Consider the following 25,162-nt stretch of genomic DNA (forward strand, 5'->3'; position numbering starts at 1 on the left):
TGAGAAAAAAAGTTGTCATCTCCTTCCAAGGATTAGGTGTTGTAATCACCTGTTCCGGTCTCTGTCATATATCCATCCATCTGTTACTGGTCTACTTAGTTTCCTCTTTCCGGTCGACAGATAATGCATTGTCTTTTTCAGCAATCCGTTTTCTGTCATTCTATGAATACGATCCTTTCATTTCATTCTATTCTCTTCTATCTGGTCATTAAATGAAGTACCTTATTTCCTCCATTTTATTACAGACTCTTACGTATCTCATGAACTTCATCCCTGATGCTTGTATATGTGATTTTTCGTTTTTTTTGTTAATGTCTATGATTCGGAACCGTATGCATTAGTAGGTAGAGTCATAACTTTTTAGAATTTTTTTTACTTCCTAAAGTTCTTGCAATTGTTCCACAGGTAGCTTGATATTTACTAAGCCTCATCTCAGTGTCTTTGTCATAGTTAAAATAGTACCACATTCTAAAGGTCTGAAGTAGGGTACTTGATCTAAAATGTTCTCATTTAATGTTATTTTCGATCTGACTGTATTCTTTCTTTCGAAAGTCATTATCTTTGTCTTATTTGTAGATATAGTTTAGTTGTAATATGTTGCATTTTGGCTCAATCTGTATACTGCTCTTTCTAAAGTATCCTTTGATTCGTGTATAACTGTATCGTCACCAGCATACAAGAGAGTATTTAATGGTATGCTAGGTCCTATTTTAATTCGTATGTGTATTTCGTCTTTCCTCTCCATAATTAGGGTGTCAATGTATAAATTAAACGAAGTGGGTGATAGACTGGGCCCTTGTCGAACACTCTGATTTATTCAAATTTCATGTGACATTTTCGATCCTGAACTTATAAATGTTTTTATAATTAAATATACACTCTTTAAGGTATTAATAAGATGTCGGTGATAAAAATTTGTTACAGTTGTAGAAATTATTTACGTCTAAAATGGAAAGCACTGTCTGGTTTCAGAACATATGTCCCATCTTCATGTGCATATTAAAATGTGAGTCCACAAAGAGAATGCTTAACTAAGGTTAAAATGTGTTAAAATACTGCATCCCCAGTATGTGACTTGCAAAAGAATATCCTTTTGAAGTCCAGTTCTACCAGAAAGCCTCTTGCAGAGGAGGACAACAGTCTTGGTTTAGGCATGCGCCACGTATGGATGCGCATGAAGACAGACGGGCGGTCTTTCGAACACAGTGCTTCATAGACACCCATCAGACCAGTTACACACACAACCCAGAGTTGGCATTTCCACTGTATTCATGCAGATCCAAGTGTAGCACTCCCCAAAGCTTGAACCGTTGCCCTCCTCTGTCAGAGACTTTCTGGCAGACCTAGTAAGGAAGCGGACATTCTCTTACATGTCATGTACCAGGGATGATTTTAACACAGTTTAACCTATTTAAACCATAGTTATGCATCCCTTATGGACTCACACTTTCATATGCACCTGAAAATGGGACATACGTCCTGAAACCGGGTAGTGTTTTCCTTTTTAGAAATAAACAATTTTTGGAACGGTCGCGGATTTCATCTTTGACTGTGGATAATAGACGTGTGTTAATAAGATGTTTAGGAAAGCTTTTTATTTCCAGTATTTTCCACAAAAGAAGTCTGTTTACCTTATCAAAGGCTTTCTCAAAATCAATAAATGCAAAAGGCTTTTCTAAGCCAAATTCCTGACACTTTCCAGTAATTTGTCTTATTATAAGTATATTATCTTTAAACGAATGTTACTTTCTCAAGCATGATTGGTCTTCTGATATTATTGCATCAGCAGTATGTCGTACTCTTTGATTAACAATTTTCCCATAAATTTGATATCCTGCATTTAGTAAACTTATTCCTCCATAATTTCATGTGTCTTTCCTATTGTCTTTTTTTAAATTCAGAAATTACTTAAGCTGTATTCTATTATTCAGATACAAAACAATTCTTCCAGCACTTATTTAAAACATGGAGAAGGAAAAATTCTAAAATGGTTCATCCATATTTGATGAATTCAGCATTGATGCCCTCTAGGCCACTAGCTTTTCTGTTTTTTGTTAATTTAAGGCTGCTTTTCACTCTTTTACGTCTATTTGGTCTACAGAGTTATTAACAATTTTGAAAGAAGAAGTTCATCATGCTATAAATTTCTATAAAAGTGTATCTGTTGATTTTAGAAATTACGATCTATAGCTTTTTACAAAACTCGATACATCCAATATAATTGCGTAGGCTTCCGCGGCCAGAGTCAGTCGACATAAAAGTTTTATAGGTTTGGTACCGCGTCATAATTTTGCATTATGACGCGGTACCAAACCGAGAAAACTTTTATGTCGATCGATACATCCACTTTTTAACGAATGTTTCTTCTTTATTTTATTAAGCTAGGCGTTATAAATATAATTCTAAACGTTTGAGTTCAATGGGCTCTAACAGCAGACCCAGAAGTAGACCATTGCAACTGTGCCAAAAACGTTGGTTTCTCTGGCAGAGTTTTTTACATTATGACACGATATCATACTCAGACAACTTATCTGTGTAATAAGAAGATTCGCATTTGCTCTTCATCCCTTTCCTGCAGCTTGCGATCTCGTCCACCTCGATTCTTCTTAGGTACTACACCCTCCATCTTATGCCTGAGCCTGTCTCCTGATGCTGCTGAAAAAAAAAAAAAAAAAAAAAAAAAAAAAACATAAATATAACCTCTACACACAATTATTTTCATTCTAAAAACTTAGTGTTTAGGCTATAAATAAAATCAGACTTCCTGTCACCTTTCTGAATTTTGAGGCGCACACAGGAATCTCTCAGCCGTCTTCTCTTATACAGTGTGAGATCGACACAGATCTTTGTGTACTTTTATCGCTTTCCTACCCTCTGCGTCTTTTAGGCAAGTTCATTCTTATGTATCGTAGTAATAAATTAACCTGTTCAGCTTTTGTCTTATTTGTATACAGGCTATCTTTGAAATGAATAGAAACACAAACATTCCGCTTTGCATGTTGTTTCCTTTGTGGTTGTAATATGGTTACGGCCTATATTCAGATTTCATTTGGGAGTGGAATTGTGCACTGGTTATTCTTTTGAAGTTGCCGAGTCCTGGACTGATTCAGTATATTCTAAATCCTTTAACAGCTTAATGATGATGTTCCAACAAGACAGTTCTACAGAAGTTACTATTCTTATAGTGAAACAACGACTGAACACGAATGAAAATTACGCATTGTTATCTAATAATCACTTAGCAAACAGCTGGTTTATCTGGTTGGATTTTGTGTGACTGTCGGACAATAACCACAAGCGAGTGTAAAGGCTATTAAATATAACTTTTAAATTGTATGTTATGGTTTCAGCCATATGTCATTGAAGTTTTGTGGGATCCTGAAAAATGGAACTGTCGAGTTTTATGAAAATTTGCTGTATTCATGTGCCTTTTACAACGGCAAACATTCACTTTTGTCGTATTTTCTGTTAGCGATTGTATAAGGCTCTTATTAAAGTAGCAGAATCCGTTAAAAACACATTTCGAAAAATGTGACGTTTGTTGAGATTTTTTAAAACGGTCCTCAATTACTTTGGAAAGATTTTTTTTATACTATAGAGCGTAATACACATAATACACCCAGTCTGTCCAATGACCTGTCGCTATGCCAAAATAACAAACGACCAGAAGGTAAAAGTATATCCACGAGAGTTGCCGATTTTGGCTTCTACACTGTTAATGGGAGCTCACATCATTGCCATTTCAAATAAACTGTTGGTAGGTCTCAACCAGCGTGGATATACAGCATCCAAATGATTTACTCAGCGTAGGTTATCCTTTACCACTACATATATCGGGGTGTGAGATTTGACACCTAATCAGGACTCAATCTTTTTTCCTTATCGAAAATGAAATCTCGTGAGGGGTTTCCAATGTAATTTGCTGCACTGATCTGTATAATTAGCCATCAATGTAACTTAAAATTTCACGTATTTTCATTTGATTAAGAAGACACAATGGCGGCTGTCATGTAAGAGCACAAGAGCATGTGAACATTCTAGCTTTTGACACCTTGCGAATTTATTGGTTATTTTGCTTTGAATGTTGTTAAACGTAATGTAGAGGAGTTAATCTGAAATGGCACTAAATCTACCGTGCTGTGGTGCATATTGCTCCTTTAGACTCTGTGAAACTTGGCGACAGGATCGCTAGCACACCTTCACTTGTGCACGTTTTAAGGAGCTTCTGTGCACCAGCAACTGGCGTGACAGAGTTGCCTTATGGGTCAAATACGTACATACGGATTTGACAAACAATGTGCACGGCTCATGGAGTGCACTGTTAGCCCTTACCACTGGACTTCAAGTTGATGCAGATGGTACCAAGTGGTAGCACACTGAAGCAGCCTTTTATCTACATTCGCTTGGCGGTAACACTCTCCACAGATATGCGAATTCACTCACTATATAGTAAAATTAGATCAGACATCAGTACAAGTGATAGTTATACCGACAGAAAAACGTATTTTGTGGGATTCTGAATGAGATATGGTACTTAAGTTTTGGATTTTATCGTAGAGTAATCCATTTGATGCGCCGAGGGCCATAGAGCACATCACTGTCGATTGTGAGATTGCAGCATTTATTAATGCTTCTGGCATTTGTTGATCTTATGGTGGGTCAGGTTTATCTGTACTGTTGGTGGACATTGTACGTTTGTCGTAACATTCACGAAAAGTTGCCTCACTGATTCTTCTGATATTCACTTAAATATGGGGTTCGAAGACGGCGCCTCATTTGTATTCTAGTCAAGTGACCTTGTTGGTAGATAGTACTACTTGAATTTAACCATTTCCGCAAACAGCAGTTTGTGCTTGGAGTTGATTGTCTACTGTGCAGGAATCGGCCTTTCTGTGGAGTGTCAACATGAACTCTGTTTAACTTGTATTAAGGGCTAATTGAAACGAAAATTGCCAGGAAAATTTAGCTGCAATGAAACTAGTGAAACTAGGACATTCTAGACCATATCCGTTGTCTGAGAAAAAGACGAAATCAAACAAGTGCGACTACAAGCGAACATTTAACAAAGAAGTGTATAATAATCGCAAGTTGTTGTGTGGGTGCACGTAATAATGCCTGATTTTCAGCCCAAAAGTTAATTCGTTAACTAATACATGAATTAGAAATCTTGTACATTTCTCTGTAAAAATCAAAATGCACGAAAACTCCCATTTATACAAAAATGCAAAACGGAGAGTAGTGATAGCTTACACATTATTTCGTTCTTGCAATAAACTGTACTTAATTATGTGCAAAACAACAAAATTCCACAAAAACAATTCTTAGTTTTTTCAGACATGTTATGCATATTATTATTATTAGTGATTATTATTATTATTATTATTATTATTATTATTATTATTATTATTGACAGCGGCTGAAGTTGTTTTAGTATGTTGAAAACCATAACCGTCATACAACAGATGGTATTAATTTTGCACTCTCATATTCATCTGAATTTAAAAATTTGTGAGCACCCCGAATGCATACCTACAAGCCGCCGCTGATAAGACACGTTGTAATTGTGGTGTAGACTTTCGTTTGGAACGACTGGAATGACATCAAAGACTATAGTTTACAGTTACGGTTATTAATGGGAGAATTCGATTCACACTACCTCATACATCTTCGATGAAACCAAATGATCTATATGAAGTCGAATGGGACTAAATTTGATTATAAATAGGACGCCGTACTGATAAATCCCTTTCACAACGAGTAACAGCTAGTCGTCAAAGTGGACATGGCCCAGTGTTACACTGACCAAGTTCATTCATGTGTTTCCAGTATCGGCACAACTGTCTGTGGCGGTTCCCGTGCTACCGTCTGGACGGCAGCTAAACAGATGTCATCCCAACGGACCGCCAGCTGCGTGTTGATGAAGGCAGACAGTTTTGCTAGCGCGCGCCGGCCGTTTGGTCAGTAATGGGATGGGTGGTGGGGGATGGGGTGAGGGGGCGGTGGTAGCGTGCCAAGCTGGACCATGGCGCCGGTGTCGCCAGCCCGCGGCGGTTATGCAGATTAATGAGATGAGCTCATTACGATGCAAATGTTGATCCGCCGCACGGCGCCGTTTGATGTACAAGCAGTTTACCAAACCGTCCGCCACTTCCTAGTCCCGCAGTGAATCGAAACACGCGGTGGCCAACGGTCGTTGCGTTATCACTCGGTCTTCGGCAACCGATTGAAAGCTGATGGGAAAAATATAGCCTCGTTACGTGTAAAATATCGAATTTGTAAAACAAAATTTCTTCTATTAATCATCCCTAAACACGCCTTTGTTAGATTTATCCTTCCCGGGTTCGATTCCCGGCGGGGTCAGGGATTTTCTCTGCCTCGTGATGACTGGGTGTTGTGTGATGTCCTTAGGTTAGTTAGGTTTAAGTAGTTCTAAGTTCTAGGGGACTGATGACCATAGATGTTAAGTCCCACAGTGCTCAGAGCCATTTGAACCATTTGAAAATTTATCCTAACACTGTTGCTTTTCTTCCGTATTTAAAGATATAACAGGAAACGTACACACCGTTTTTAAAATTATTATTGCTTAGTTGGTTTATCTCACCCGTTTGATACCTGGGCATCAGTTAGGGAGTGGGTAAAGTAATATTTATTCTATTTTAATGTAAGGTTCTTCCAGTGGTTGCTTCCCAGTTCATGATAATAAAATTACTACAGCTACTAGAGGCTTGATTCAACGTAAGACTGAGTTAATAGGATAAAATTGAATATCTGGGAAAGATGGATTATTTTTTATTTAATTAGCCCTGCATAATTTCTTATCTTATATTAACTCGGTATTCTAGACATTCAGCATTAGATTCATTACAGTCAACATAACCAACACACATTTAATGGTGGTAGCCCTCTTTAAACGCATGAAAAATAGTAGTTGACTTTCTTGATTTTTTCTCAAGTAAAATAGAAACTTATCTTAAATTTGATGGTATAGTATCATTTCGTACACTTTTATCTTGAAGAAACCATTTCTGTGTCCACATCGGACGCTCCATATAATCGCTGCACCAGGTGAAAGGACCCTCTGCAGCCGGAACGTTGGGCATCTGCTGGAATTCCCGAAGCCTTCCTATTGGACTTGTAAGAAAATAATTTTGTATAAGTCATTTTCAATACTTTTCTATCAGTGTACATAGAGTAATTTAAAAACATTAAGTTCTAACAAAATCATGACGCCGACAAAAGCGTGCATCGAAAATACCGTTGAAGATACGGCAATACGCCTACGTACGCCGACAGAGAATTCAATTTACTGATTTGATCCATTATAAATGGTTTTTGAAAGGCTGCGACTGTGAAAACAATAGGTTTGTTTATAAATAAATCTTATGCTACCAGTCACGATTTTTCTTTATTCTACTTTTCGCACGACGCGTTTCGGGAAATGATTCCCATTTTCAAGTGCGTTTTTTGTGTGTATTAATCCATTTCTACTGATGTTGTCAGTGTGTGAGAGTCTGCTTCGTTTCGTTGACTTTTACTGCAATATATAAGAAACACGCGATTTTTTAGTTGGGTATCGATTCTTTTGGTGAAGTTCGTCACTAACTTCACCAAAAGAATCAATGGAGCTGGATTGACGATTTGTTTGCAGCTGAGATCCTCACTTAACCTATTCATGTCATCTTCCTTCAAAACATCAAAATTAGCAATTAGTTAACCGTTTGGAAGGCTCACTTCATGCCTACCAAAATTATCAAAAATGACTAGAATCGTACAACCTCCGTCCACAAAACTAGCGTGTATTATGCTTCTGCATGCAAGCAAGTGTGACTTACGCAGTTCTTTGTTAGTTTCCAATGGCTCTACAACATATAACAGATCCTAACGCAGGCCTGTATCTACGCCCACCCAGATCAACTTCCCTGAACCTTGCAGTATTATATCATACGAATTGATCTTTAGTGCCTGTCTCCATAATTTGTTTGGTACCACCTCCATAATCGGTGAATCTTGTGAGGGTGTAACACTTGCAGTTGTTGCCCCTAGTGGAAAAATTTTTTCATAATTTCAATTTTACGGTGAATAGATCAATTTTTGCGTGATGTTTAGCAAGAAAATCGAGTCCCAGGATCGTACAGCACATTTCACCAACACGCAGCAATACTTCTACACGCTCTACAAAACACCCATTTGCCAATTTCAAACTGAACAGCGTTACCTCAATTCACCTACTCCTTGTAACCTATACCATGCCGACTATAGTACTTTTACTTTGTCCTGCAAGCAGCACTCCGTCTCTGCACACATTATTTCTGCAGTCTCGTGTTATACTGGAAATACCTTCCGACGGATGAGGTATATGTAGCGGCAGCCGCCGAGTCGAGAGGACGAGCAGTAGAGCAGCAGCCGCACTTGTCTGATAAACTCTAAATTAATTTAGTCTTTGCTTTTCGTTGGCGTGCTTCTGCAAAGAAGTGAACTTCACTATGTAGACTAGTGGTTAGAAAATAAATTGTAGTTTTTGTTTTGCGTTGGTCTTGTGAATATCCTTGTGTAGGGCGGCTCCCTACTGTAAATTTTTTCGTCGTCAGAAACTCCGTCACTCCACTAAGTTCTAATTTTGTACTAGTAGACAGCACGCAGTTTAGATCAGTGCATTCTAGTTTGAATATTTACCTCGTGCAGTAAGTTTTCGGCGAACAGGATTTCTAATAACAGGCATCTGTAAATACATCAACTTCAGTACAGAAATTTATTTCTACCATAAATAATAGCTTGCAGTCTCAGAGTATAGTGAGAAATCTGCACAGCAACTTTTAGTGTTACCTTTGGTATATTTTCAAACTCAGTAGTGCCATTTGAGACCTTATATCTGTTTTATACACAGTACGATATGGCTAGGGTCTGTTCTTGTTGTGAGTGGATACAAGGAGAGTTGACTGCTGTTCGTAAACAGCTGGAACCTGTGTTGACTACCGTCGACAAGCTTCTAATGCTCAAAGTTGCGGTGACGTCGGGGCGCCAGTCACGAGACCTGCGACGCCTTTGGTGCCACTGGAATCCCCTGGTGACCCGGACATCGCTGTGGCTTCTGATAAGCAACATCTGACCGGTCCGTCCTCAATCCAGAGTGGGTGGCAGACGATGGTGGGTTCGCGTGTCACTGGGCAGAAGGTGAAAGAGGGAGCAGGTCGTGTGGCTGACTCCCTAAGTCTTAGCAACAGGTACGAGGTGCTACCCAGTGTTGAAGATTGAGCCAGCATGGGATGCCTCTCCTGATGGGTCATCGGTCGATTTTCCTGCTCAGTCCGGACAAGTACGGAGGGTGGGTATGCTTGTCATTGGGAGCCACAATGTTAGGAGGGTGATGGAGCCCCTCAGGGAGATAGCAGGCAAGGCGGGATAGAATTCCAGTGTGTATTCGGTATGTTTGGCGGGAGGTCTCGTCCGTGATGTGCAGGAAATCCTTCCGGCGGCTATCGAACGCACTGGGTGCAACCGGCTGCATGTAGTGGCACATGTCGGCATGAGTGACGCCTGCCGCTTTGGTTCTGAGGCCATCCTCGGCTCCATTCCGCGGCTGGCTGATTTGACGAAGGCAACTAGCAACGCACGCGGGGTGCAGGCTAAGCTGTCTATTTGTAGCATCGTACCCAGGGTTGATCGCGGTCCTCTGGTTTGGAGCAGAGTGGAAGGTCTAAACCAGAGGCTCAGACGACTCTACGACGGTATCGGATGCGAATTTCTCGACCTCTGCTATTGGGGGCAGAATTGTTGGTTTCCCTTTAATGAGTCAGGCATGCACTACATGCAGGAAGCGGCTACTAGGGTAGTAGCGGAGTACATATGGCGTGCACATGGGGCTTTTTAGGTTAGAGAACCCCTCACTTGGGATCAAAGACGATTTGCCTGTTAAATCAACTACAGCGACCTCAGAGAATCTTGATCAGAGATAGAACAGATTAATAAGATTTTAGTAAACTGCAGGAGCATCCAAGGAAAGGTCCCAGAATTAGTATCGCTTACTGAAGCTTACAATGCACAGATAATATTGGGAACAGAAAGATGGTTGGAACCAGACGTCAATGGCAACGAAATCCTAAGTTCAGATTGGAATGTTTATCTTAAGGATAGGTTAGTCGCCAAAGATGGAGGCATGATTATTGCAGTAAAAATTCAATTAAATCTAGCGAGGTTATCACGGGCTCGGAATGTGAATTAATCTGAGTGAAATTGAGTATCAAAGAACGGTCAAAAATGGTGATCGGATGCTTTTATAGACCACCTGGATTAGGATATGTAGTTGTAGAGCGCTTCAGACACAGCTTGCAGAATATCATTAGTAATTTTCCTGATCATACCGTTGTAATAGGGGGTGACTTCAACTTGCAAGGTATAGACTGGGAGTGGTATGCCATCAAAACTGGTGCCAGTGACAGGGAATCGTGTGGTCGTGTGGCATTGTCCTGAATGTCTTGTCCGAAAATTACCTTGGCCAGATAGAGAGCCAACTCGTGAGGGTAACGTCTTAGATCTTCTGGCAACAAACAGACCGGAACTTATCGAATGAGTTAGCGAAGAGGAAGGTATCAGTGATCATAAGGCTGTGACAGCATCTATGACGACGGCTCCTACAAGGAATGTTAAGAAAGGTAGAAGATATATTTGTTCAGCAAAAGTGACAGGATAAAAATTTGAGAATATCTCAGCAGTCAGCATCAAATATTCTGTGATGAAGACGAAGATATGGAAAACAAATGAAAAAAGTTCAAAGGCATCATTCAATATGTCCTAGTTTGTTCCGAGTAAGGTTTTAAGGGATGGGAAAGATCCACCATGGTATAATAGCCGTGTTAGAAAATAACTACGTAAACAAAGAGCACTTCATATCACATTCAAGAGAAGTAAAAGCCTAACTGACAAACAAAAGCTGAACGAAGCGAAAATGAGCGTAAGGAGAGCAATGAGAGAAGCGTTCAATGATTTTGAAAGTAAGACATTGTCAATAGACTTGAATAAAAATCCTAAGAGATTCTGATCGTATGTAAAATCAGTAAGTGGATCAAAATCATCTGTTCATTCTCTCAGCAACCGAAACGGAAGATAACAGAGAAGGCCTTAATACTGAATTCGCTCTTAGGAAGTTGTTTCACCGCGGAAGATCGTAACATTGTCCCTCCTTTCAATCGTCGTACGGACATCCAAATGGCAAATACTGAGATAACCGATCGCGGAACTGAAAAGCAGCTTCAATCGCGTAGTAGTGGAAAGGCTTCAGGACCAGTTGAGATACCTACAAGATTCTATAAAGATTATGCGAAAGAACTTGCTCCCCTTCTAACTGTAATTTATCGTAGATCGCTTGAGCAGCGAAAGATACCTAATGACTGGAAAAAAGCGCAGGTCATTCCCGTTTTTAAGAAAGGCCGTAAGACAGATCCACACAATTATAGACCTATATCGTTGACATCAATCTGTTGCAGAATTATGAAACATATTTTATGCTCAAGAATTATGACGCTCTTGGGCAATGAACAGCTCCTCTATAAAAAGCAACATTCCACAAACAGAGATCCTGCGAAACCTCAGCTCGCTCTGTTCCTCCATGAGATTCACAGCACAGTGAACAACGGCGCTGAGGTTGATGCATTTGTCACCGTCCCGCATTGCCGTTTAATGAAAAAATACGAGCTTACCGAGTATCGGAGCAGACCTGAGATTGGATTCAGGAGTTTCTTGCAGATAGAACTCAACAAGTCGCTCTTAACGGAAATAAATCGACAGATGTAATGGTAATATCCGGAGTACTACAGGGAAGTGTGATAGGACCTTAGCTGTTTACAATATATCAGATCTAGTAGAAAGCGTCGGATGCTCTTTAAGGCTATTCGCAGGTGATGCAGTTGTCAGTACCAAAGAAGCAACGCCAGAAGATAGTAAGAATTTACAGAACGACCTGCAGAGAACTGATGAATGGTGCAGGCTTTGGCAGTTGACACTGAACGTAAATAAATGTAACATATTGCGCATACATAACAAAAGAAATCCACCACTGTACAGCTATACTATTGATGACAAACAGCTGTAGACAGCGTCTGCCGTAAAATATCTAGGCGCAGCTATCCAGAGCGACCTTAAGTGAAATTATAATATAAAACAGATAGCGGGAAAAGCAGACACCAGACTCAGATTCATCGGAGGAATCTTAATGAACTGTATCTCATCCACGAAAGAAGTGGCTTATAAGGCCCTTGTTCGCCCGGTTCTTGAGTACTGTTCATCTATCTGGGATCCGTATCAGGTAGGAATGGTAGCGGAGATAGAGAAGAGCCAACGAGGAGCGGCGCATTTCGTCACGGGATCGTTTAGCTGGCGAGAGAGCGTTACGGAGATGCTAAACAAACTCCACTGGCAGACAAGAGAGGCGTTGTGCATCACGGGGAGATTTACTATTGAAATTTCGGGACAGAAACTTTCAGGAAGAGTCGGACAACATCTTATTTCCCCCCCCCCCCCCCCCCCCCACAAACATCTCGCGTATTGACCACGAGGAGAAAATTCGAGAAATTAGAGCCAGTGCAGAGGTTTACCGACAATCATTCTTCCCACGCACTATTCGCGAGTGGAACAGAGTTGGAGGCATCAGATAGTGGTATCGAAAGTACCCTCCGCCACACACCATTAGGTAGCTTGCAGAGTAGGATGTAGATGTAGATGTAGATATAGATATGCCCATTCACATTTAATGACCGTTTATTAGGACGCTGCTTATCCCGTGCTTTCACGTTCTTTATGGCCCGTCTTACAACATTCAGGCGGGGTCAGGGATTTTCTCTGCCTCGTGATGGCTGGGTGTTGTGTGCTGTCCTTAGGTTAGTTAGGTTTAAGTAGTTCTAGGGGACTGATGACCATCGATGTTAAGTCCCATAGTGCTCAGAGCCATTTGAACCATTTTTGAACAACATTCAGGCTGACGACATTATTTCCTGATGTGGCCCATGCGCCCACATTTAAAACACTTCACTTCAGAAGATAAGACACCGCGGTCACTCCGTCTTGGTATGGCAATGTCTACCTCCTTCAATTGTGTAGCAATCCCGATGGCAGCAGTGTACTCCATTCCGATCCTCCTCAACATATCACAAGAATAATCGCTTAGAAATGCATAGAGAGCCCTATTCTCTGCCTCATGCAGAATCACTCTAATGCCCTCCGCACTCTGCGTTAGTCCACAAATTTGCGAGTTCAGTTTTGATATTCTGATTCGCAGTGCTTCTGCGATAGTTTATTGAATTTCTCTCTAAGGAACAATGCCCTGTTCTGAGTCCTATAGCGCTGTATTAGACTGTTAGAGAAGTTCACCAAATTTTTGGACCTTAGTGAGCGTCTATTGGTAGATAATGTATGTTTTCACTCACCTCCAGGTATGTTTCATTTTTTTCAATTTTGCTGCAGCCCTTATGTCACTAATAAAAGTAGGTGAATACTTGGTTGCTTTCCCTGAAAATTGTGGTATGAGGTTAGCTGTTGCAGGATCGATGGAATGGGTGGGTAAACTCAACATGGTTTAATGTTCTCCTGAATCAACGTGTCCTTGCCCCCCAGAGGCTTCCCATTGTTCTATTCTCCTATGCAATGCTTCACTGTCTTCCACTGTACCATCTTACTTGTAACAACGTGGCTACCTACCTTTTCAAAGTCTCCACCGTTTCATTCACAGTCACTGCTCATGTTTCTGGGGTTTGTGCAAACTTCATCTGCCATTATACCCGAAAACAAGGAAACTACACACACAATAGAAAAAAGATTAAAACACACTTTATCTTTAAGCAGTTTCATAGTCCACAAAATTCTCTGTACTTTTGAGCTTCGTGACCAATCCTCCTATACGTATTACAGGTAGGTGAGACAGCTTGTACACATGGCAAGTCATCCCAGGTCAATTACAGTATGGACACTTCACTGACTGCAAGCAAACTGTTCTAGTGTTTCCACAGAACTGAGTCAAGTCTGCAGGTTCCTATGGTATAACAAACGACACATTTAACGTACTGTGAAGGTCGATAAGGCTCAACATGGACATAAGGGAAAGCAAACAAATATCAGTCATGCACCACACTGCATTGTCATAAACTTCAACTTGTAGGTGTTGACCTCATGTCGGAGCTGCGTAGATGCTCGGCTGCTGTTGTCCTAGGTGTGCAGGTCTGGCACCAAGAATTCATGTCTCTACCATTGGCAACCAATTGCTGATACCAGATATAAGAGTCCTATCCCAGATTTCTACATTCATCAGGAGAGATGTGGGAAGGTCGCGAAGACCTAGCTATACTGAAGAGCGCCAAGAAAACATCATTGGCAATGGCATATCTATTAAGCAGGAATACAATATTGTTTTTCAAAGCGCCACGCCACAGTTGAGGCAGAAGTGTGGCGACCTCGTCAGCAGAAGTGTGCCGATCTAGTCAGCAGAAGAGGGTGGGTATGGCACTCGACTTGTGGTTCCACAAACACAGCAAAGCGCTGTCGACCAATGGACGAGGGTAGCCCCAGAACTACATATAGATCTCCAAAGCGCTCTCATTGGCATCGAAGATTTGCATTCAGGAGTCATGCATCCAAGTCCAACTGAAGTACTCACTGACTCACAGTTGTCGGCTCAAAGCCCCTATTTGGGAGATAGGAGCTAGCAGCATCAGTGTCAGCCTCGAGAATAAGATGAGCTGCAGCAGTGGCTCTTCCTCTTGAAGACGGATGACGGACAGTGTCCTGATCACACAGGTGAAACTTCCAGAATGTGCAGGGCGATGGTAGCCTCTGCACCCGATCAGCGTTGTCTCAGAAATTGGCAGTGTAGCTAGAAGCAGCAGCATCCTTACAGCAGACTCATGTTTCCATAGACGATCAAAGACAGGTAGATATGCCGAGGGTCGACCTCCATATCCTTCCCTCTCTGGATTTCTGCAACTGACCAAGGACTGAGACTACAGACTGGGTGGTTAGCAATCAGCACTCAGCATTCAGCCATTTGTTAAGAAGGGTCAGGTATTTATGTTGGCGATTTCTGTGCGCTCTGAGGAGGTGAGGATAGCAATGACATCATGTGTCCTGGTTTTCCCTCACTGACATCACTACTAGTGACTTCATATTTTCGCATCTTAAACTTTCAGAGCCTCTTTTAAGATGGTTTGGCACCTGAATACTTATTGTTGCGTTGTACCTAGGCATCCTTACGAAACTCCGCTTTGTTAGTAGTATGACGGTATCTCTCATCTTCCATGATATTATGCTTCACTTGCAGACTTGGACAGTCAGTCATTCCCCATGCTGCAATAGCTTTCATGTCTGTCGCAACTCGCTCAGCATTTCCCCCTAGTTGGCAGTCTACTAGTCATCGAACAGGTGGGCTTCCGAGAGCTATCAAGGTAGAACTTAGACGAATTTTTAGCCTTTGCCATATATACTATCCTGGGGCAAAACAAAAGTGACTAGGCTTATTGAAAAATGAGAAGGGCAAGAAGTGTAAATTCGAGAAGATGGGAGTACTTGCTGTAGGGAAAACTAACTATGTATTGTGTGCATCTTCATATTTTCGCGGCGCAAAGACTGATCCATAAAATTTCGGGATTGCAGCCGCATAAATTCAACTTCTTCTTCTAATATTTCGGTTGAATACCGTCCAGCCATCTTCAGAGCGAGCAGAGGTGACTGACGCTCCAGCACTTGCTCCGTCCTTTTAAACCCTTGGACCGCACCACTGAGCATGCGGCCACAGACACACAAGGCGTCAAAGATTTTAATCGGCGGCAAAGAGGTATGGAATATGCATGGAAATAGATCTATGACTGCGTACTCGATCCACACGGTGATATCGATGTATTTCTGCGAGCTGCACCGTCGAGACGTCTTCGTGATTTTATTACAGAAATTGCCGGATTCCATGATTTGTCCAAGACGAAGCCGCTATCTCTATTAATTAAATTCGTCGCCAAACGAATTTCAATTGCTTCCTTCACTACTGAGTCCCAGAAATACGAAGTCGCGGCTAAAATTTGACGTTATTGTACACCATAGAGTGCCCAGTGTCAATACAGTGCTCTTCCACCGCAGATTTATTAGGTTGTAAGTGCCGGGTGTACCTGTGGTGCTCTGTGCATCTCTCCTAGACAGTACGTGTCGTCTGTCCGATGTATGAACGGCCGCATTCACAGGGATCTTGTAAACACCATGCTTCCGAAGCACCAAATCATCTTTAACGGAACCCAGGAATGCTGCTGTCTTTGGTGGAGGGTGAAAAATCACTTTCACTTTATGCTTATTGACGATCCGTTCTATTTTTGACGATAAGCTTCCTACGTATGGTAGAAAAGCCATCAATTTAAAACTCCCCTTGTCTCTTGTGCTTTTCTTATACCCACAGTTGGTTTCATTTGTAGCGCCTTACGTATCTGCTGTGGAGAGTACCCGTTGGCTTAAAAAACTCTTCTCAGGTGTAGGAGCTCGTCCTCCAGCCTGCTCTCGTCAGCAATGACATGTGCTCTGTGTAGAGTTCTGAGTATACTCATCGTCTGTGAAGGATGGTGGTCGCTATTTGCGAGTAAATATAATTCCATTTGGGTTGGTTTTCGATATACTGCGTGTCTCAAAGTTCCATCATCTTTACGCCGTACCATCATATCCAAAAATGGAAGGCATCTATTTTTTTCGATTTCCATCGTGAAATGAATTTGTCTGTGTATTTCAGTTTTGGGGGGAAATGTTATGAGGGTGACAGAATGAAGTGGTCTGGCGTCTTCTTAACAGCGACAGGGAGTTGAAATAAGCGCAGAATGCGGTGTAGCTTGTTCCAGAGGTGGGTGGCAGCAACAGAAAAAGATTTATGACTTGCTTCCAGCTACATGGCCAAACTGTTGTTTCCATGATTTCCACAATATATCTACTACCGACCCAGTTGTCTTCTTCAGGTGCTGGAAATTGTGCCGATACGTGCACTGAACTGTTGTTGACTTTGTGTCGGTATTTACAATTAATTATGAGTTCGACCTCTGACGCCCGTTATGCCCTTTGATGCTTCGCTGTCAATCACGGCATATACTAGTATTCCCTGAAACATATATTCTCTTAGCATTTCCAAGCTTTGGCGGATGTGATGGCCAGTGATATCTTAATAAATTGAGTGCCAGACCCCGAGATTTGTTCACATTAAAACCTCCGTTCATATTTGTTAGCTTTCCCTACAGCTTTAATTCGATATAGTCCTTAAGTAGGCTGTCACGTCCTTTGCCCCACGATACTGGGCTGCTTGTACTTCGTTTCATGATTATTTTCGAAACGGTGCTCGGCAACAGGTGATTTACTTGGTTGTTTTAGTCAGATGTGTATCTGATGTTCCTTGTATCTTTCTTCGACTGTTGCAGTAGTTTGTCCTACATGAGACATTCACATGGAAACAGCAACTCGGCTCTATACCCGGAAGCGCACCATTGAAATAAATCATACCGAGATAACCTGAGTCATCACAACAGAGAAGAAGTTAGCGAATGTTTTTGTTTTGTGGATGGGCATAGTTATGGTACAATATAGCGACACCTTGCGTTTAGTTCTTAATCTCTGATGCAAAGTACTTGGCTGGATGTACACTGAGGAGTAGAACGCCAACATTTTTAAAATTAAAGTACTTTGCTGGATGCGCACTGAGGAGTAGAACGGCAGCATTTTTAAAATTCCAGTTGACAAAAATCAGTGACGTAGCTGCTGGACAGTTACGTAAATTTGAACGTAAAATTTCCAAGACAAATAACAGACATAATTTTGGTTCAAAGTGTACTGGAGTGACAACAGAGTTTAGTGAAATATAATTATCTGCCTTTCCTCAACCATAAGGTTTAATTATTGTCAGAAAGACTTTCACTCTGCTTCAACAATATCTTTACTAGTATCACTTGGGAATCAAAGCACTGATTTAATCTATATTAGACGAGAAGAATAAGAATTCATCAGCTTGGTGATAAATTCAGAAATGAAACTATTCTCTTCAGCCCTAGAGGGAGCTCCCTAAAAAAAAAAAAAAAACGGCAGTATCAAGTTTTCTATCCTTCTTCTTCTCAAATGAGCAACGTAGGAGCATGTACCAATTTCAATGTCTATTCGCTGTTGTTATTTTTTCTTCCAGTACTTTTTTATATATTCACTACGTTTTTTCTTTCACTCTTCTGAGCATTTGAGATCAATTTCTTCTTCATTCTCCTACTTTGGATCCTTCCATATGCAGTACCTTTTCCCTAAACTTCTGTGTCGCTTGTTTATTCAGATTTTATAGCATTTTTTCTAAATCCTTCGTGGTAAAAAGTTTGTAACTGTTTATCCCACAAATATTAAAAGATATTTTTGGTTGGTCTTATGTCTTGTTTCCGCTATAAATCTCCAAAAAATACCAGTCTTTTTTTTCATTAGTCTGTTATGCTTTCTACGTTTCGGTAAATTTCATCGTTACTTGGTAATATCTAACCGTCCATAGTTTTCATTGGCTTTATAGTTTCCTAATGATCCGCCTTGTTAATATTTCCAATTTATTTAAGTTGTAGTTTACAGTTAGAAATTCGCTTGCAGGTACACGTTCTTCCTTCACTGCTCTACTGTAACGTCTTATTTTTGCATTGCAGATAGGTATTTTTTTATTGTAAAGGTCTTTAGTTACACGTAATGCCCTCAGCATTTTATATATCCTTTACTCCGTAGCAGCTTTTTCCAAACAATTTTCTTCTTCCCAAGATATTTAAATTTTTTAACCATCTCTATTTGGTCAAAATCTATTTTTCAGGAATTTTGGTTCATTTTTGCCATTTCTTAAGTCAGTCCTAATGGCTATTTCTGGTAGAAGACTAATTTGTATTGCAGCAGATGTCACATTTTGAGAAACTTAGAGAAGTCATTTGCAAATTTCGAGAGGCTTTATTCAAAAATTTTTGTTCCCTCTTCCGAACATTATTCAGTTTTTCATTCCAAATTATCACAATTTTTTTCTAAATTACAGTTAAAATGAACTGGGGATGGGCCATCACCTCGCCATACACTTGCGCCTTTTTAAAGGGCTGAGATATTACTCCCATAAATTTGCCTTTAGATACTCTGTCTGCGCTTCACGAATTAGATTTGCCAATTACACTCGGCACCAAATTATCTTAAATTCAATAATCTTTGGCGAATGATTGTCTTAAGATTAAATATTTGTTCACATTATGACCTACCCTTCCTAAGACTACATTGATAACCTCCTAAAAGACTGTGTTTAGTAGAATCTTTCAAAATATTTTATGTTCAACTGGTATCAAAGAGTTAAACGTCTTCCTTTTTGGCCTTCTTATGTGGTGGAATTTTAAATGCTAACTTCCACAGTCTTGGGATTTTTTCTGTTCCCAAATTTCTGCAAAGATTAATTTTAGTTCATTTTTAATTTTTTGGTGGTAAATATTTCAAAAGTTCCGCCGTAGTAGAGTATTCTCGACTAGCGTTACTGTTTTTGAAGGGGTTAACTATTTCTGCAATTTCTTTTATAGTCAGAGGTAACTCTTCTTCTAGCTTTTCATGATTGAGAAATTCAGCTAGTGAAATGGTCTAAACACTTAAGCAACTAATCAAAATGTATTGCAAGTATTTCGCAAATTTTCACTGACGCTTAAGCCAATTTCCGCATGTTTCCTATTTTCAAAATCTCTTTTAGTTCTTGTAATTATCATTGCTCTTTTCTTTCACTGATGAATTTGATAACTGTGTTAAACTTCCCTTGAGTATTTGCATTTTTCAAATTTTTTGGCCCTCTGTTAAAAATTGTTCACATATTTCATTCAACCATACTTTATTTTGATTGACAAAAATTGTTTATGTGCAGAATTGTTAATTTAGTTAGGGCCAACTGCCAGTCTTTTCTGGTAGAAAGTCTATATTATATTTTAAAGTTCATGTTTTTTTTTCCATTTTATCACGTAAATGTTTAACCTTAATTTTGGAGAGGTATTTATCAGATTCAAATTAACCATTCATTATTACTTTTATTAAATTTGCTTAAGTCCGACAAAAGACAGCAGTTCCAAGATGCACGAACAATCATGCAACAATTTTACCATATCTGCTGAGGATGCACCAATTACGAGCTAATGCGTGCCGTACTTGTTGAGCTCAACAGAGTAGGCTAATTTGCCAACAACCACTGAGTAGGTTATACTAAGCATCACATAACAGTATTACAAAACCAAGTGGGTCTGAAACACAGAATCCTGAAGTAACTTGCATAATAGACGACAAATAATTTAAAAAAAAAAGCTTTCGCACATAAGCAACACGAGACTGGCTATGCTTGCAGGTAACAATAATAATAGTAATCATAATAATACTAATAATACTGCAGCAGTGCCTTTTAACGGCCAACGTCTACAAAACTTCAAGCCGACAGAAGAAGAACGACGAAGTTGAACCAGTCCGTTATTCTGCTTGAAGTCGTTCCAACATTGGCTTTCTTATGAACGTTTGCTAAGCACCATATTACAGAACAGAGACCACAGGGCAGGCAGGGTGCTGACAACACACACTGCTCCTTCCGTCATGGCCACAGGCCCACTGACAGTATCAATAAGCCGCCGACAGCCAAGATCCCCACACCGCACTCGCGCTTCCTTGGCCAGGCGACTTTCCACTATAATGCCTATTCGTTGAATACTATTTCCTCAGTGAGCATTGCCGTCAAGGAACCCGGAAGGTCGTTCCAACACCGCGGCCAAAGAGCACAAGCTAAAGATGCGTTTCCACTCGTGCACCTTGCTCCTTGTCGCAGCGCGACTGTGCCTGCGACACTCGGCAGTAGAGGCACGCTTGTAAGAGCATGCCTCTGCCTCAACATGTGTATGTGAGAGACTCCATTCAACCTGTGTTCAAATTGAGTTCTTCTAATTCCTTGGGGGCAAGATACAATGTCATGGCTACTAGCCGCTAGGCGCACCGGTGTAAACGAACCTTAAGAAGGGTCGATACTAGACGGCAAGTCACAAGGATTGTTGGCGCATTGTGATTTACTTGAAATTAAGATCGAAGATGAAATCTTCTTTATTTGGATTGATTACTAGTTTCGGCTGGGGTGGCCGAGCGGTTCTAGGCGCTACAGTCTGGAACCGCGCGATGGCTACAGTCGCAGGTTCGAATCCTGCCTCGGGCATGGATGCGTGTGATGTCCTTAGGTTAGTTAGGTTTAAGTAGTTCCACGTTCTAGGGGACTGCTGACCTCAGCAATTAAGTCCCATAGTGATCAGAGCCATTTGAAACATTTTTTCCTGGCCCTAATAACGGCCTTGATACGCCTGGGCATTGAGTCAAACAGAGCTTGGATGCCGTGTACAGGTACAGCTGACCATGCAGCTTCAACACGATACCACAGTTCATCAAGAGTAGTGACTGGCGTATTGTGACGAGTCAGTTGCTCGGCTACCATTGACCAGACGTTTTCAGTTGGTGAGAGATCTGGTAAATGTGCTGGACAGGACAGCAGTCGAACATATTCTGTATCCAGAAAGGCCCATACAGGACCTGCAACATGCGGTCGTGCATTATCCTACTGAAATGTAAGGTTTCGCAGGGATCGAATGAAGGGTAGAGCCACGTGTCGTAACACATCTGAAATGTAACGTCCACTGTTCAAAGTGCCGTTAATGCGAACAAGACGTGACTGAGACGTGTAACCAATAGCCCCCATACCAGCGTTCACCGCGATGTTGTCAAACACAGATGCAACCATCATGATGCTGTAAACAGAACCTGCATTCATCCGAAAAAATGACGTTTTGCCATTCGTGCACCCAGGTTTGTCGTTGAGTACACCATCGCAGGCGCCCCTGTCTGTGATGCAGCGTCAAGGGTAACCGCAGCCATGGTCTCCGAGCTGACAGTCCATGCTGCTGCAAACGTCGCCGAACTGTTTATGCAGATGGTTGTTGTCTTGCAAACGTTGACTCAGGGATCGAGATGTGGCTGCACGATCTGTTTCAGCCACGTGGATAAGATGCCCGTCATCTCGCCTGCTAGTGATACGAGGCCGTTGGGATCCAGCACGGCGTTCCGTATTACCGTCCTGAATCCACCGATTCCATATTCTGCTAACAGTCACTGGATCTCGACCAACGCGAGCACCAATGTCGCGATACGATAAACCGCAATTGCGATAGGCTACAATCCGACCTTTATCAAAGTCGGAAACATGATGGTACGCATTTCTCCTCCTTACACGAGGCATCACAACAACGTTTCACCAGACAACGCCGGTCAACTGCTGTTTGTGTATGAGAAATCGGTTGGAAACTTTCCTCATGTCAGCATGTTGTCGGTGTCGCCACCGGCGCCAACCTTGTGTGAATGGTCTGAAAAGCCAATCATTTGCATATCACAGCATCTTCTTCCCGTCGGTTAAATTTCACGTCTGTAGGACTTCATCTTCGTGGTGTAGCAATTTTAATGCCCAGTAGTGTATTTATTTAAGTATAGCGCCCTAACCGGTTTCGAACTGGCCAATAACAGCATCAATTTTTTAGATTGAAAAATCTCCAGCAAAAATCACAAACATCACTTTGAAATTTACAGATAGCAAACAGCCACAGATGTGTGCATCAGCAGCTCATCTTGTCATCCAAACCAACATAAGATACTTCAGGTCCATGCTTAATCACCTGGATAAAATTCCACTGGAACCAATTGAACAAAATAAAGAAACCAATATCATCAAAGACATAGCCCTAAACAATGGATATAACCCTCACATGATTGATAAATGATCTCAAAAAAAAATAATCACAAAGCCCCACACCAGGTACCTATGTAGTCAACACAAAAGTCTGTAGAAAGCAACAGCAAATATGTCTACTTCATTTTCTAGGGAGCATATCCCATAAAATAAGTAATCTTTTCAAAAACACATACTTAAATTTAAGCTTCCACACAAACCATAAACTTCAGCAGCTAACCATTCGTAACATAAAAAATAACAACTCTCCATACAAAAGTTCGGGTATATATAAACTCAGATTGCCAAAATTTCCCCTCCTTCTTTTTTGGACAGAAGGGGAGAAACTTTGAGATTCGGTTCAAAGAACATTTAGTTGCCATATGTTTGAACAATCCTTCAAAATTTGCATTTGCAATGCACACAACTCTCAGTAAACATGGAGTAAAAAACATTGAAGACCACATCCAAATATTGCAATATGCTGAGAAAGGTAGCCTCATGAATCTGCTTGAAGAGATAGAAATATATACACATGAAAGCAAATCACCACATCATATTCTCAATGAACAAAGAGAGTTAGCCAATGCAACCTTTCTACAAAATTTAACTCACCTATTATCCAGTTTAAAAGATAAATAAACACTACTCGTTTTAACAACAACATGCAATCAATAATCCAAACAAAGTATTACATCATAATGTGGTTGCCTGCCCAGCCACACATTACTGTAACTGTAAAATTGATTTAAAAATAAAAGTAGTGTGCCATACTGCATTAATATAATTGCTACTGTCACATTATTCATGTATCTCATGTATATGTTGTTGCCCGTTTATGACACTGTATTTACACAATACCATATAAGTAACATTCATGCAACTGGCCACCACATTTTCCCAATTTATTTGTAATTAATGCTCACTGAATATGGTATGCTCACAATGCAACATTTATTCTTTGTAATATAAATACTTGTAATGCTACCTTGATTCTATTGAGGAAAAAATTTCGCTGTCAAATTAAAGCTATGTATATATTATAATACAAGAACTTCTTTGGCACTGCTTTACACCGGAATATAGCTACCTGTTTAGTCACACTTCATTGCAACTATACTTGATTCAAAATTTCAGTGCGCCATATGATGTTAATATAATTGTGTAATTGTTACTGTCGTATTATTCATTTTACCTCACCTCTTTGTTGCTCCCTGTATATAGCACAGTATTTACATAATATCATATAAGCAGCATTCACACAAGCTGGTTACTACACCTGTCAACTTCATCTGTAATATTATATGCTCATAATGTAAGGCTTACCTATTTTTTAATTTTCATTATGTTGTGTCTACTCTTTAAAAACAGTCATACTGTGAAATCAAAGCAATCTGTATATTGTAATATTTCTGAGAGAGAACGTCTCTGACATTGTTGTATTTGTAAACCTGCAATCTTTGTGATAACTTCACACGTGGGAAATACTTTTGGTGTGTGTGTGTGTGTGTGTGTGTGTGTGTGTGTGTGTGTGTAGTGCTTTGCACAATATGGTGATATACAAATTATATTAGTGCTGCATATATTTTGGAATATTTGAAAACTACAATCCTGCAACCCCGCAACAAAATCGCGCGGAATTTTCGATGTAAGTACCATAACCACTTAACCTCACATATTTATTTGTATTTCATCGTTTGGAGGTTAGTTATGTTCACATAGGGCGCTTCTAACACTGTTTTCTACCGTAGGGCACCAACACACCATAATATTTCGCCACAGTGGAAGAATAAAAACCGAAAAATGGCTATTATGTAACGTGTATCTATCAAATCATGTGAACAGCCGTCTGATGATGAACTTGCCAGTTCGAAACCAGTAACGACGCTATTTACTTAAAAAAATAGCAGTATTAACAGTGGGTGGTTGCTGTATTCTTCTATGTAAGATTCAACGTACATTAATTGTACACAGCCACGGTCTCGCTGTCAGTTTTAGACAAAATAGCACTAATCAAGAATGTTTCATGATCTGAAGATGGCTAGATTGTTAGCCGAAACTAGCAATCAATTCAAATAAAGAAGATTTTTCCGTGCTCTCGATTTGATGAGTTTTCAATCCCTAACATAAATAAAAATTTACAGGTCGCTCATCTACTGGTTGACAAAGTCAACAAACTTGACGTTAGGATTTGCTTTATCTCTCTACTTGCGGCTCAGGCTTTGTTCCAACGTCAAATTTCTTTATTGACACAGAGTAAGGCTCCCGAATACAGTCAGGGATTTCTTATAGAAAGTTGTATGCAGAAATTATTGGCGGTTCGGTCGGAGCGTCTACCGCTTCACCCACACACACTCACGCTGGCAGACGCGAGGCGCGTTGTCGTCGCAGGAGTGCCTGATGGAG

This window comes from Schistocerca americana, chromosome 3, assembly GCF_021461395.2.
Source record: "Schistocerca americana isolate TAMUIC-IGC-003095 chromosome 3, iqSchAmer2.1, whole genome shotgun sequence".
Classification (NCBI taxonomy): Eukaryota; Metazoa; Arthropoda; class Insecta; order Orthoptera; family Acrididae; genus Schistocerca; species Schistocerca americana.